The sequence below is a fragment of the Chlorocebus sabaeus genome, chromosome 20, assembly GCF_047675955.1.
Source record: "Chlorocebus sabaeus isolate Y175 chromosome 20, mChlSab1.0.hap1, whole genome shotgun sequence".
Taxonomy (NCBI): domain Eukaryota; kingdom Metazoa; phylum Chordata; class Mammalia; order Primates; family Cercopithecidae; genus Chlorocebus; species Chlorocebus sabaeus.
The window spans coordinates 40,415,862-40,432,623 of NC_132923.1; positions in this window are offsets into that span (position 1 = coordinate 40,415,862).

A 16,762-nucleotide genomic window follows, 5' to 3' on the forward strand; every position below is an offset into this window, starting at 1 on the left:
ACCATGGGGAATCAGTAGAGAAAAACATCAGCATATGAACACATTCTTAGCTATGGTCTACTTAGTCATGATTTGTTTTTAAGTATGAAAATAATAAAGCTGATTGGGTGTAATAGCATGCTCTATTTTGGAAACACATTAACTAGTCAAAACAAGGTATGTTAAATAGTAAACAAGTAGTATAAATCATATTTAATTGCCAAATGAATCCATCATCAATTAACTTTGAAATGGGAGAAATAAGCCACATGGGCTATTGATGTTAATAGATACTCCTCAAATAATCTTTTTCCTTCACTCAACAAAATCTTTCGTGGAATTGAATAAAAATGTTGAAGTTACTTCACTGAAAAAATATCTTCTATATGAGTCACCAAAAGTAGATAATCTAACTTATAAAGTGGTCAGAATCTAAAATAGTGAAGTAGTCAAAAGACAGAAAGTAGGAAGACAGTGACCTGGCTTAGCTTGTGGAATGGTGCTCCTCAATCATGCCTAAACAGTGCCTAGTACTGGGAGCAAGGCCTCGATGGATATGTCTCCTGATCTGTTTGGGGTAGTCATACCAGGATTTGAGGGGCTGTGGAGACCACCAGGAACCAATACCTCCTTAGGGAAGAGAAAGCAGTCTAGATTTACCCAATTTCCGGTGTATCAGTTGTCAGAGGGATTCTACCTGTAGCAGGGTCTCTGTCATTCATTTCGTTGCGTATCTAAGGCCCAGCGGAAGAAGGGTTGTGACTGAAAACTGAAAAGTGTAGTTCACTAGAAACTCTTAAATTAAGGTATAAGCAGCACAGCTTAGAAACCTGTTTCAACAAGGTATTACATGACAGAGAGACAGACAGAGAGAGAAGCTTTCTTTATTTTGCCACGGAATACATTGGAGCTTCAGCTCCATAAACTCTCCAATGCATGGGAAGCCCCAGCAAAAGGGATGGTCATGGTACCAGAGGACAAGGCAGGAAAGCTTGGCATAGACAGCCATGCTGGACAGGTCTGGATAGTGGTGGGCGGGACGGCATCCATGCAAGTGGGACTCGTACTTGATGGATCTCATATCCGAACACATGTGAGGTACCCCTGGGGAAGCTCCAGAAATTCTTCAATGGTGGAGAAAATGTTAATGATGCTTGAGGGCTCTGTAATAACAGGTATAAACCAGAGCAAAAAGTCAAATAAGAGTTACTAATGTTAAAATAACCTATTTATTATAAATTGGCCATCAATGGATCTCAGAACTGACTGAGAAAGGTTTCACCACACGTATAATCAGTTGCTAAACAAATAAAATGTGAATATTATGGCTCTGTTGGAGAAACTATTGTGTAAATGTTTCTGAAATATTCAGCAGAGAGCTGTAGAAACTAATAAAATCTCAGGACCTTTAGAACTGAAAGTTTTCTGTGGATGCCACATATTTATCTATTATAAAGAAAGTATAAGAGCCAGAGAACTAAAAACAATAGTAGACTATAGAGGATAGGGTATATTAAAAATAATTTGAAGACAAATAAATATCTAGATAACATTTATGTAATAGCTATTGCCAAAGAGGCAGATGGCTTATAGAGATCAAATGTAGACTAAAATCCAGGGCATTTTCAGTGACCAGAAACTTTGTAACTAAGAAAATAAGCATTTTCTTGAAACAAAAACCCAGAAAATCAAGTTATTTACATAGCACTTGATAATATTGTATCCAAGTATGCTATTTTTTTTTACATTTTACCATAATTCTATTATCATTGTTTCTCTTTCTACTTCCTATTTTTTCTTTCCCTATTCCTCCTTTTTTCTGTCTCTCTCTTTTTTTTCTCCTTCCTCCTCTCCTTTCTCCTTCTTCTCCACTCCTTTCTCCCTTTCCTCTCTCTCTCTCTTCTTACTCCCCTTCGTTCAGTCCTTCCTCCCTCCCTCCATTCCTCCCTTCCTTCCTTCCTTTTCTCCCTTGCTTCCTTTCCCTAGAAATGCCTAATTCAAAGCCTGGATCACATTTCTTAGGAATCCACAATTTACCCGAATAAATTTTAAGTGGCATTTCACTCCAAAATTCAGAGTGCCTCTACATATCTAGTATGCAGTATCAGCTAATAACAGGATAGATCAGAGTTTAAAGGGAAAGAAGCAACCCTGGATTGCCATGGTAGAAAAAAATTATCCCCATAAAACTAATGTATTTCATTAGTATTTAATCCCAATGATATTGTAATATATGTGTTATGGAACTGGATTCAAATATCTATTCCGAAATGTTTAATGTTGGCATGACAAAAAGAAAACTAATAAAAATAATTGCTTTCTGTTTTTACTTTATTGACTTCAATGAACTACGTGAATTTACTTCTTTACACATATGTGCTGCATTCCTCATTTCTTCAAGCACTTCAAATCGTCTTGGCCACATTGCAGCATTAAAACATATATTCCTGTGTTTTCAGTTCAATTAAGTTCCATTATGCTTTGTCTTACAACTTAAGAAATGAAGAGGTTCTAGTATGACTCAAGAAACAGGAACCAAAGTGCATACAGAACTGTAAAGTGAGAAGTACAACAAAGTTTAATTTATTTGGATTTATTTTGCCCCCCAACTCTGATACCCCTTCATTGTTTTATTTTTCTTCATATTATTTGTCACTTTCTAACATACTGTATATTTCACTTATTTTTCCTAATGTCTGATTCCCACACATAGCAGAGGATCACGGAATATATGTTTAATGAGTTATCTCACTTTTGGGGAATTTATTATTGTTGTGCTGTGTTAAAAACATTTACTAAGCAAATGGTTAATATAAATAAGACTCAAAGAAGATCATTTATCAATAGCAGCAAAAATTACTTTCAAATATTTCAGAAATAATCATGTGTGTGGGGGAAAAGTTACCTAGAAGTCATTCAATACATTATTATGGACTGTTACCAAAAAAAAGCTACGTGTGTAACATTACTCAAAGATAATATATCAGCCGCGGCATTACACGACTTTTTTTTTTACAAGTGTTTTAGAATTCAGACATCTTTCATCAATCTAGACTGACTTTTCCAAATCTGAATGAGCTGTTAAACCCCACATCATCTGTCGGGTCAGTCTACTAGGCAGTATTAGTTCACTAAACATTTTCTGTTTACTGAGTGAGAGGCCCTTAATTACATGCTGTGGAGAATAAAAAAAGGAAAAAGACATATTCCTTATGGAGGCAAAAGGAGCAATGAATTTACCCTGAAAGTAATATTGAAAAAGGAGAAGGCAATAATAAAATAATGGAACTATTTCTTAAGTACTTTCATCTTATTCAGGATAAGCTGGATTTTAACAGAAGGATGTGAAAGGCAGGAATGCAGTGGACTAAAGAACCAGCATGGACATAGACATGGGAAGGGTAAAGTGCATGGAGTTGTTTAAGAACCAAGATCAGCTTGCATGGAGGCACGCCAGTTTATTAAAAATGGAATCACTTTTCATAAGTGTATAGGGTTTTTTAGGAGAAATTATGTAATAATCTGCTTCAGAGATGCTATCTAGGAAAGATTCCCTCTGTGTTGTCTTCTTACTCCGAGGTTTTCTAAGGCCCTTTGGCAAATGCATACAGAGAACCAGTGCATTCTGGAAGCACCAGAGAATGCAGGGTAAGAGACTTGGAATTCCCATAAACAGAAATGATAGATCCAGATTTGATAAGGTACTGTACAGTTGGTCAGCTTATCAATTATTAAGTGAAATACCTGACTGGTTGTAAAAGGCTCTAACAGATGAAATGAACCACAGGGTAGAACTTGGAGCACAAAGGAGAGATATATGTTCATCCAGAATGGAATTGCAGAGTCTGAGAATCACAGAGTTTTATTATTCTCCAAGTCTTTGAATTTGAGCTTGGAGTAAGGAATACATAATGAAGATGAGTCATTACATTTCTAGTCACCACTCCAGAATCAACAGTGTTATTTTTCTTTAGCAAAATTAAGTTGCTCTTTATAAGGAATCATAACATGCAGTATGAGTCTCTGAATTCTCATTTTAGAGCTATCATTCTTGCCAAATTTACCTAGAGAAATGGTATACCTTTCTCTGGCCTTTTCTTAAAATATCTCTTATTGTTTTGTCTCTTTTTCAATCCTGATTGTGATAGTAATACATAATGACTATATTAATTTGTAAAAATACCAATAAGTACAATAAAATACCTGAAATACCATGACTGCTATTATTTTCTAGGTCATTTTCTTACCCCCCCTTTTTTTTTTTCAGCTAATGATGAATAGTCAGCAAGAAATCACACCATGAACAAACACACATGTATAGAGCCACCCCAAACTGAACACCTGTATAAATTATTTTTCCTTAAAACACATTATAAATATTTTCATATCAATTTTGTTTCCTTCAGAACATAGTTGTTAATTATCAGATAGAATTTTAATGCACAAATATACCATAATTTATTTAACTAACCTCTAGTCTTTGGTCATTTAATTTTTTTCTAATTTTTACATTAAAAATATAGTGATATGTGGTACATAAACATTTAGCATATCCATTATAATTTCCTTAAGATAGAATTGTAGGGTAAAGGGTTTGCAAAATGTTCAGGGTTTTGACGCACATTGCTAAATCATCTTGGAGCTGAGCATGAATGACTATTTCCCTGAATACTATCCAATATAGTAACTAAAAAAGAAAAAAATAAATGTGATATATTACCTTAATGTTATTTTGACTAGCGTCTTCATTACCACTGAGATTGAACATTTTTAATATGCTTTTTAGCTATTTCTATTCCTTAATTTGTAAAGCAGGTGCCTATTTGGAAACTTGTGTTTTATTGATTTCTTTTTTGTTGTTGTTTTTTGAGACCTGAGTCTCTGTTACCAGGTTGGAGTGCAGTGGTGTGATCTTGACTCACTGCAACCTCTGCCTCCCGGGTTCAAATGATTCTCCCGCCTCAGCCTCCCGAGTAGCTGGGACTACAGGCGCATGCGATTACACCCAGCTAATTTTTATATTTTTAGTAGAGACAGGGTTTCACCATGTTGGCCAGGATGGTCTCGATCTCTTGACCTTGTGATCTGTTCGCCTTGGTCTCCCAAAGTGCTGGGATTATAGGCGTGACCCACCGCGCCCGGCCTGTTGTACTGATTTCTAAGAGCTCTTCAAATGTTAGGAAGAGTAGTAAGCCTTTATTTGTTATATGTGAATTCTTACTTAGAATCACAAAAATGAAGTTCTATCCATCATGGATATAGTATAACCTGTATATATTTTGATATTTGCATCAACTAAATTATTTTTAAAATAATTTATTGGAATAGAAAAAATTCAGTGTGAAAATAAAACCTATTTCACGATTCTCATGAACAAACAGATCTTAATTGCTCCGCTAGAGATTTTAATACCAGTCTTTTAAGTTACAAATAGCAATAAAAAGGAAATTCACTCCATAAACCGGCTAGCAATCAGAATGCAAATCAGAGGATGAGCTATTGCTTCATCAGGAAAGCAGTGACTAGGTTTTTAACTGTCACACCAAATTTCATACAAAACTGGGGAAATATGACTGATAGCACATCGAGGATATGCACAAGAGTGAAAACCAGAAATTCGTGTAGATGGAATTCATTTTATTTTTCTTTCAAACTTCTGATCAAGATTATATTGGGGAAGGAAGAAATTGTAGATTAAAAAGAAATTATTCTGATATCTTTATTAGAGCATAATATTTGGTGATAAACTACCAAGATTTTTAAACTAGATTTGGCTTTAAATCCTGAAGTTGGTTCTTGCTTTGTCTTTCTGCTTGCTTGGTTTATTTAAATGGCTCTATAGATACTGGTATTTTTGTAAAGTTTTACTTCTAGAGAAAAGATAATTAAACAGAAAATCAAGACATAAGCCACCTTCCAAAAATCCCTATTCTATGGTATTTATTCAACCTGAAAATTGCAGTAATCATGTTTAGTTGTTTCCCCCCCCCCCTTTCTTCAGTTTCTTCCTTGATTGGAAAATCTCTGAGTGCCAGGAGAATGCCTTATAGGTAGATAAGATTATTCTCCATGGTCACTTCTGAGTCAAGTTAAGACTCTTAGTTAAAAATATCCACCCAAAATGATATTTTAAAGCTGTGGTCCATTTATACCAGGCAGTACTACTAAACAATAAAAATTACCTATTGATACATGCAACTTGAATGGATCTCAAGAGCATTATGCTGAGTGGGGGAAGTCAATGTAAAAATCACAATCTATATGATTCCGTTGATATATCACGTTTGAAATGAAAAGGTTATAGAGACGGAGAACAAATTAGCTAGGGGTTAGGGATGGTGGTGGGGAGGGAAGTGGATATGATTACAAGGGGTAGCATGAGCCACATTCTTGTAGTGATGGGATCATTCTACATGTTTATTGCAGTGGTGTTTACATGAGTCTACATATGTGATGAAATGGCATCAAACTATTTACACACATTGTCCCAATGTTACAATATCAATATAATATCAAATAATATCAATGTTTGATATTGTATCATAGCAATATAAGATGTAACCACTAGGAAAAGTTAGGTATACAAGATCTCTCTATAGTACTATATTTACAACATTTGGTGAATCTATAATCATTTTGAAATAAATTTTTTTTAAAAATCCACTCAAATGGAGAAGGGAGTAGGAGAGGGCCTTTCTGGAGGTTCAGAGATGAGCAAACTTTAGCCAGTCTTCAAGACAATTCTATTTTAAAAAATAAAAACAAAACAAACAAAAAACTGCATGCACAAAGCATTTACCATTCCTCTAAAAGTGTATGCTCATAATTCTTATTTTTGAGATTTAAAAATATATATATTTAGTTTTCCCTAGCAATTTTATAATGCATGCTTTTAATATAATTATTTTAAAGAGATGAAATTTTACTATGTTCCCCAGGCTGGCCTCTAACTCCTAAGTTCAAGCAATCCTCCTGCTTCAGCTTCAAGAATAGCTGGGACTACAAGTATGTAGCACCTTGCCCAGGTTTTTAATATAATATTAGAACGATTTTATAATGTATGCTCTTTACTATACTATGGATATTATATTTTTATTTTTACATATTATAGACTCTCTTAGCAAATATATTGTATGTACTTTTACTATATAGAACAGTTTTTCTTAGGAAATTTATCTTTCTAACATTAAGAAACGTTATCATGGTAACCATGGAAGTCTGTCAAAATTTCAAAGGTGCTATCTGCAGATCTTTGACTAGAATCAACTACCCTGAAATTATATAAACCTGAAATTTTGATTTGAAGCTGCAGTTAAGCATATTAGTTTACTGTTGAATAAACTGAATTTAAATACATTTGAAATCCTTTTTTGAAGATATAGAATAGGATGTCAGTTGGCTTTTTCATAAACTGAATTTACTTAAACCTGAAGTCTTCATTTAGAAATATAGTTAAGTATGTAAATTGGCTTGTGTGTGTATTTGTGTATAATTTGCATAATGTGGCCAATTTTATAATTTGCATATTTCATCACAATAGTTGGATGACCTGGGGCAAATGACTGCAAGTTCTCTACATTTCTGAAACATGTAGATGATAATAATACCTGTCTTACCTTCTTCACAAGGTAAAACACTAAACAAAGGTTATTATTGTTACTAATAAAAATAATTGCAACAGGGCTGTTTTGTCAACCTGTGGAGTATGATCTATTCATAAAGCCTGTCTTTCCCACCTCTGAAGAAGAATTTAAATGAAGCATACACGAAAGAATTTTCTGATTAGTTCCAAGTAAATACCATCAAATAAAACCTGTAAACAAACACATAGACAGTGTAAAAATAAAAAAGCCACACTCTAACAATGGCACAAGGCAGATATGTTCCTTCTGTTATGGTAGCTGTAACCTGCCCCCATTTAAAAAAATTTTTTTTTCTTTTTAACGTCAAAAATTTCAAGTTATGCTTGTTCATTTGAAAACTGTTTATTGGCCTGCTGTGATGGCTCATGCCTGTAATCCTAGCACTTTGGGAGGCCAAGGCGGGAAGATCACTTAGGCTCAGGAGTTCAAGAGCGTCCTGGGCAACACAAGGAGACATGTCTTTACAAAAAGTTAAAAAAAAAAAAAAAAAAGAAGAAGAAGTTACCTGGGTGTGGTGGCATGCACCTGTGGTTCCAGCTACTCAGGAAGCTGAGGTGGGAAGATTGCTTCAGCACAGAAGGTAGAAGCTACAGTGAGCTGTCATCATGCCACTGCACTCTAGCCTGGGTGATAGAATGAAACTCTGTCTTCAAAGAAAGAAAACTGAATCCAGTCTTAGAAAACAATGACAGCATTGCTTCTAAAAAAAGTAAACATTCAAAATATCCAACAGAGAATGGATAAGCAAAGATATATCTATCACAATAATGTGGCATTTTCGGAGACATAATAATAACTGAAAATGAGATATGCATGGTATCATTTCAACTATATAAAATTTGGTTTAAAAATTAGTGTGATACTTCAGAATATTAACTGGGTTTCCCTAGACAGTAGAATGGCTTTTTCTTCTTTTCTACAAGTTTGTTTCCAAATTTTCAGTAATGAGATTTCTTACTTTTAGTATCAGGAAAAAGCTTGTTTGAAGCTGTTAATTGTTGCTGCAGTAGACAGCCTCTAAGGTGGCATCCAGTGAATCCTCGCCTTTTGATACACACGCCCTTGTGTAATCATTCCATGAGTGTGGGCTGGACCCGGTGACCCGCACATAATAAATAGAATATGGAAAAAATGGTGGAAGGTTATCCTGTGATTAGATTACAAAAAACAATGTCTTCCATCTAGGGTGCCCTATTTCTGCCTTCTTGGGCACTTACTCTGAAGGAAGTCAGCTGCCATGTTGAAAGCTTCCTTATGAAGTGGTCCACATGGCAAGAAGTTGATGTCCTCCACAAAAATGTACTTGGCTTTCATTCAAAAATATACCTGGTAATCTAAAAGTATTAGAAGTAAAATAAATTATTGTTATTAATATATTGAATCATCATGTAAATATTTTTTTCAGCTTTTTACTATGTCATAGCTATGTGCTTATGAACTTAAGAGCCAAAAGTGAACAAGACAAGTTAATGATATCAAGGATCTTGTAGTCTGGTCTGGTCAGGGGAGAAACGGGTTGGGAAGGATAGAGATACATAAGTAGATAATAATTGCAATAAAATTGAAGTATAATAATAGAGAAACAAATATAGTGTCATGGGAGCATAGTAGGAGAGACTATCCTTCCGAAAATAAATTAGAAAAAAATCTACAAAGGATGATACATCTAAGCCAGATTGTACAAGATGATAAGTACATGCAGGGTAGGGGATAGGTTGTGGAGAAATGCTAGATTCAGGTAATAGCATGTACAAATGTGGAATTGTTACTGTAATAGCCATGATGGGAAAGAGCAGGTGATGAGACATGTCAGTGTGTAGAGTCCATAAAAATAGTGAGAGATGGATCTGGTAAAACAGTGGAGCTAAATAATGAAAAGTATTAGAAGCGAAATAAAGAAATAAAAGATAGAAGGCTAAGACAGGAGAATTCTTGAATCTGGGAGGCAGAGGTTGCAGTGAACCAAGATCATTGCACTCCAGCCTGAGTGTCAGAGTGAGACTTCATCAAAAAAAGAAAGAAAGAGAGAGAGAGAGAGAGAGAGAGAGAAAGAGAGAGAGAGAAAGAAAGAAAGAAAGAAAGAAAGAAAGAAAGAAAGAAAGAAAGAAAGAAAGAAAGAAAGAAAGAAAGGAAGGAAGGAAGGAAGGAAGGAAGGAAGGAAGGAAGGGAAAGAAAGAAAGAAAAGAAAGAAAGAAAGAAAGAAAGAAAGAAAGAAAGAAAGAAAGAAAGAAAGAAAGAAAGAAAGAAAAAAAGAAAGGAAAGAAAGGAAAGAAAGAAAGGAAAGAAAGGAAAGAAAGAAAGAAAGAAATTGAGATGCTATACTGTAGGTATTAAACCATCATTAAATCTTTTAATGATGGGAATCAACTAATTTATGCTATGTAAGGATGATTCTAACATAACATGAAAGTGGAGAATGGTTAAATGGGAGTGGCAGTCAAGGCAATGAAAATAGGAGGCAATTAAAATAATACACCATGGAAGATCATCATCTGAGTCTGAGAGGGTATGTTATGTAAGGATGATTCTAACATAATATGAAAGTGGAGAATGGTTAAAGTGGGAGTGGCGTCAAGACAAAACAGGAGGCAATTAAAATAATATACCATGGAAGATCATCACCTGAGTCTGGGAGGTCAAGACTGCAGTGAAATCATGCCACTGCACTCCAGCCTCGGTAACAGAGCAAGATCTTGTCTCTAAAAAGCAACAAAACAAAACAAAACAGAAAATAATAACCCACCATAATAATAGCTACTATTGTTTTAAAACATTGTAGTAAATATTACATGCATTTGGTCTTAACAATTAGCTTGCCTAATAGCAATAATTGTTTTTCACTTATGAGGAAAGGGAGGCCCAGAAAAGTTAAACGACTTGCCTATATCTCGCAGCAACTAAGTAGCACTGTTGGCTCAGAGAAAAATAAACTATAAAAAATGAATCAAATGTAAACTCTAGAACTGAAAAGTATAGCATCTAAAATAACAAATTTGCTGAATTGAACAAATAGAAGAATGAACATAACCAAGGAAACACAGTCAGTGAACTTGAAGATAAATCAATAGAAATTATCCAGTCTGAAGAACAAAGAAAAGATTGAAAAATATTAAAATATCCTCAGAGAGCTGTGGGAAATATTTAAAGATTTAACATACATATAATTGGAGTCTCAAAGGGAGAGCAGAAAGAACACGAGTTATATAAACATTTTTTTAATGATGGCTTAAATTTTTTCCAAATTCAGTGAGTGACATAAATTTACAGATTCAAGAAACTCAATGGATACCAAGTAGAATAAATACAAAGAAAATCTCATATAGGCCCATAATAGTCAAACTGCTGATTTTTTTTTAGTTGAAGACAGAAAAAAAATAACATGCATATAGAAGGAAATGATACAAATGAATCATCAGAAACAAAGGAGGCCAGCAGATAGTGGGAGGACATTTGCAAAAGTTGTTGAAACCATCGGGAAAGAAGCCTTCTATTCTTTTTCCTGAGGATGGTAAGATGGTAGGATAAAGCCTGAATATGGCAGTGCCATCTTACTTTCAGACATGGGAATGGAAACCAGATTCTGGATGGCATTGCTTGAGTAATTAGATCAAATGTGACTCTCATGTATTGAGACTATGAACTTTTTTTTTCTTTTAGTGTAAAGCATTTTTAGGAAGGTTTCTGTCATTTACAGGCAAATGAGAGTCTATTAAAACAATCATCCTTTCAAATGTAGTCCAAACATTCTCTCCTTTTAAAAGTCTTTCCTGTGCTAGGGCAGTGGCTCACACCTGTCATCCTAGCACTTTGGGAGGCCAAGGTGGGTGGATCACCTGAGGTCAGGACTTCAGGACCAGTCTGGCCAAAATGGTGAAACCCCATCTCTAATAAAAATACAAACAGTAGCTGGGCATGGTGACAGGTACCTGTAATCCCAACTACTCAGGATGCTGAGGCAGGAGAATCACTTGAACACAGGAGGCAGAAGTTGCAGTGAGCTGAGATCACACCATTGCACTCCAGCCTGGGCGACAAGAGCAAAACTCCGTCTCAAAAAAAAAAAAAAAAAATTTAAATCCTTCCCATTCTTTAGTCTCTCAGAAAGAATTAGTTTCTCCCCATCCTCTGTACTTTATTAGTGTCTCTTCATTGTTGTACTATTTATGTTGCATTTTTAAAAATAGACTATGATCCCCTTGAGGGGCAGTATTAACTTAGTTTTCTTTGTATCCAGATAACAGCTGTAGCACATAGTGAACCATAAATATATGTTTTTTCAATTAGACTTTTTCTTAGGGGATGAAATAGTTTTTCTTAATTGATTGGATCAGTTAAAATGCCTCTGGTTAAAAGCAACAGAAATGTCAAATGAAATGGACTTAAATGTTCAAGAGAATTGATTGGGTCATGCCACTGAAAAAAATCCAGAGGGAAAGTATCTTAATCAAGGTCGACTACAGGGCATGAAGAAGGAATCATACTAAGAAAACTATGAGGTACCCTCCTTAGCAACTGGAGGAATTTTTGTAGAATTAGCATATATGGCCCGTATCTTGGATGAAAATATGAGGGAAAGAATCCTACACCTCTTTCTTCTTTCCCAGAGTCTAATGCACAGTAGTTGCAAAGTCTTAAATATTATGCATGGAGAATTATGTGATGATATCTGATAAAAGCATATCACAACTTTTTCCTCTCTTGTGATTCAGATTTTTTTTAGTTACTTAATGTCTTTAATTTTTAAATTTATTTATTTTAAAATTTTTGTAGAGACAAGGTCTTATATGTTGTCCAGGCTTGTCTTGAACTCCTAGCTCAAGCAATCTTCTCACCTCAGCCTTCCAAAGTGTTAGGATTACAGGTGTGAGCCATCATGGCAGGCCAAGAAGTTTTAATGGTTATAAAGATCACTCATAGTCTGTTATTTTCAGCAGCAAATTATAAACTACTCAATATTCATTCAAAGTGGTAAACCAACAGATAATTCCTACAGTAGACAGATTACAAAGGTCAGCCATAGGCATAAATTTAAGTAATATGGAGAGTAAGACTAGACCTAAAGTTGGAGGGTAAAAGAAATTGCTTCTGGAGTATGGGGCTGTGGGCATAGGGTACATAGAATAACAGTTTCTCAAATTAAGTTGTTTTCTACCATTAGATTTTCTAAACATGTTTATGTACTTATTTGATAAACATTCTAAAAATTAAAGAAACTTAAAGTAAGGCAATTCTAAAGATTCAGTAAGGCCTAAATTAGTCTTAAGAGAAACCAAACAAACAATAAGACTTTGGCAAACAGATCTAATCCCAATGCTTATGCTTGTCAAAACAGCTCTCTTTCTGTGCCTAAAAACTATTCAGACATTTCCTATGTTTTTTCCCTCTTGCTTGCCTGGACTTCAATGATTCTGCTTTTAGTTCAGCATGTGAACCCTAGTCCTTGACTTTGCCCCCCACAGACTCAGCTTGGTTTTCCAATGATTCAATGATCTCCATACTTGTGGCCACCCCTAGCGGGATGAAGCCGCGAGTGTTTATCAGCTGTGCCGACGGCAGGTCTTGGCTTGGCCCATGGCTTTCAAGGATGGGTACAGTGCACATCATCATTACCATCTGAGAATTATGTTTGATTATTTATTAGGTAATATGTTTCATTAAAGAACATGGCATCATGAAGAAATCATGTTTTAGAATTTACTGGCCATCTCTAACTTCTCGTGTTAAAATAATTTCTGACATCATCAACAGAGAAGGGAGCCAAATAGGAAGAAGGGCTACTTCAAGATTGCCCCCTCACTGTTCAAACAGAGAAACAATCATGAGTTGTAATGCCTACAGCTTGCCTCACTCCTCCCATTCCCTGGGAACATCTACTAAATCAACAATGATGTTTTAATTATAATGGAAAGGGTCAGTAACACAATCTTCTTAAATTCTACTCTCAACCTGGCCCAAATAAAGGGCACAAGCCTCTCCCTGATGCCATTTTGATTACACAAATTCAAACATGCCCACTTTTAATAGCTAGCAAGGTAAATTCTCCATGTCCATGAAGATTCAAGATGTCATTACAAAGTTATATTGAAGGGTATGACACAGCACAAATATTTGCAGGAGGCTAAACTATTTGTTACAATACTTATTTCTAAATGAATTACCTTGTGGTTGATAGTAAAGCTGAAAACTAAGAAATAAGGGTCAGATTCCTCCTGTGAGATGTTCCTTGTAAAATTATCCCAAATGTAATAATACCACATTATTGACTTAAGCACACTTCCCAGTGACATGTCATAGCTGACCTGTAATTTTTATTCTACATGATGCCAGCCCTAATAAAATGACACTTGTGAATGTAAATTAAGCTCGCAAAGGGGACAGATTGCATGATTCTGGTTTCTCTCAGATGCCTGTAGGCTATCACAGGTTCCATATGTGAAGTAATTATGTTCACTGAAGGAAAGAATAAATGCTGTCAAATTGTGTACTGAGAGAGAAAGCAGCTATTATATTTCAGGAGTCGCTAGAGCATTGCCCCCAGACAGTAGCAAGATGTATAAGAAAATAAAAACGGTGCCAGCCATATATTACACATCTGCCTTTACATTTGTAGCTCCCTTTAAATGTATATTATACAAAGACAATAACTTACCAATGAACGTTTTAGCTGTCTTCTTCGGCATCTTTTCTGTGGAGCCATTTTGAAATATGTGGCATGATAGTTATTGAAAGGATAATGAATATAGATACTTAGTTCTGTTCCTCTTGCATTGTACTGAGAAGCAACAACCCTGTTGGCACTCTGATGTGCGTACTTTGCTTTTTGCTTGAATGATATCTCAGATTCAAGCCCAACCCTACCCACAACTGTTTTCTTCATAGCTCATGGGAATGGGGGCGAGTTTTTCTCAATTTTAAAACCTCCTTACGTACTGAAGGCATTTTAAAAAATGAATTTGGATAGTTAGAATAATATTTGGTACTTATCATGCATTGTGTAATTTATTAGTTGAAGTCGCATTCTTTAGCTTCTTTAGTAACCTAACTGAAAAAGTGATTGATACAGATCTTTTTCAAAAAGTGTATGGATTCTAGCATAGAGCTAATGGGACCTATCTACACCTTCTGTCCTTGCCTAGGGGAAATTGTATTGAGACCTGAGAGGTACAGCCAACATGCATTAAGTTTAGATAATCCCTGGAGGAGGAATGTTCTGTATTTATTTTTTTATATTATCCCTACCCTCTAAGAAAGGTAGGCAACTTTTAAGATTGGTTACCATCCCTCTTCTGCAACTCCTCTGAGGACTCTGTTTTATGCTGCTTTTTGATTGACCAGTGTCCCCCAGTCAGGCTTCTAAACTTAATCTAAACTAATTTATGTTTCAGCCTTCTTCTCTATTCTCTGAAAACCAAACCAAACCAAACCAAACCAAACAAAATCTACCCTAACACTTCCGAACAGTTTATTTAAGTTGGGTATTAATAATAATAATAATAAAACTAATGCATACCATGGTGTTAATAAGTGGGAGGTGGTTATAATTATTTGTACTTTACAAAGGAATATTCATTAAACTGAGTGATTCCAGACTGGGTGATAAAATGCATTGGAGAATCTCAGGTGGAATAGATTTTAATGTTCATCTACGTAATTTAAGAAACAGAAGTTTATCAGTTTCAGTGTGAACAATCCCAGTGCCTGGGAATATGAAACCTCGAGGAGGTTCTATTCCCTTCAGTGTTGACTGCTAAAAGAGTTCTTTATAATGAGGTAAAGTCAAAACTGTCAGTGGAAATATCTATCCTTTGATGCCAGTTTTATCTTTTACAGCTGCAAAGAAAACTCAGCTCCTTCTCCTACAACCTTCCAATGTGTGAAGGTAGTAACCACAAGCTCACTTCCCAAATGAATCTTCAGTACAAAATCTCCCCATGCCTTCAATGCTTCATCTTCTAATATTGCTTATAAGCCTTTCCATGCCTTGAATATATTCAGGAAGTACAAGAGAGAAAACGTTTGGAGAACATTGTCTCTTTTAAATCACACCACTTTAGTGATCCCCTACTATGGTAATACCAGCACTTTATGCTGTAAACTGTCTTGGATGGCTATCAGTGAATGCTGAAGTCAGTGAGAGCAATATGCAGAGTTCTTATACTTGTAATCAGGTACTTACTGGGTTTTGTTTTGTATTGTTTTGTTTTGCTTTGTTTTTGTTTGTTGTTGTTGTTGTTTTCAGTGTCTGTAACTGGACTAGGTTATCATGCTGGAACGTACGAAGAAACATTGACTGGCATGCCCATTAAAATGTCTACTCTCTTAAAGTCAAAAGAGAAAAAGAGATCTCCTTAGAAAATAGATTCTATGTTGAGAATAAGGCAGAGGCTAGAATCTTTCCATAAAGCAAAATATTTTCCCTAGTTACTCAAACACCATACTTAACTTCCTGAAACTAAAAAACATAAAAAATAAAAAAGTTGAATGAGATGGTTTGTACCATGTGACCAAGGAAATCCTGTGGACTCTATGCACCTCCCACCCTTTGTTTGAGGTGAGCTTCTAAATGCAAGTTACTTCAAATCACCCCAATGAGTCAAATGAATCACAAGAGAAACGTGAATGGATTATTTCATTTACTATAATGTCCTCTAGGTTCATCCATGTTGTCGCAAATGACAGAATTTCTTCCTTTTTAAAGGCTGAATAGTATTCCATAGTTTATATATACCACATTTTCTTTATTCATTCATTCATTGATGGACACTTAGGTTGATTAGCTCCAGTTAGCCATTATTCCTTGTATACATATTTCAAAACATCATGTTGTACATGATAAGTATAAACAATTTTTATTTGTCAATTAAAACAAAACAAAGCAAAACAAAAGGAGTAGTGTGAAGAATTCTGTTGAGAAAAAGTAAAACTTTGCCTAATGATGATTTTTCATTTGCTATTTGGCAACAAAATTTAACTTTATAGTAACAGAGGAATCATTGACAGAGGCCGTTCTGAGGAGAAAGTTCTTTGTCAAAGCTTTTACTGGGAGCTCAACCAAAGATAAGAAAATGAAGGTCAGAAACGGGTATCTCCTAATCTCTGGAAAAAATTATTTAAAGAGTTTTATTGAGATATAATTTATA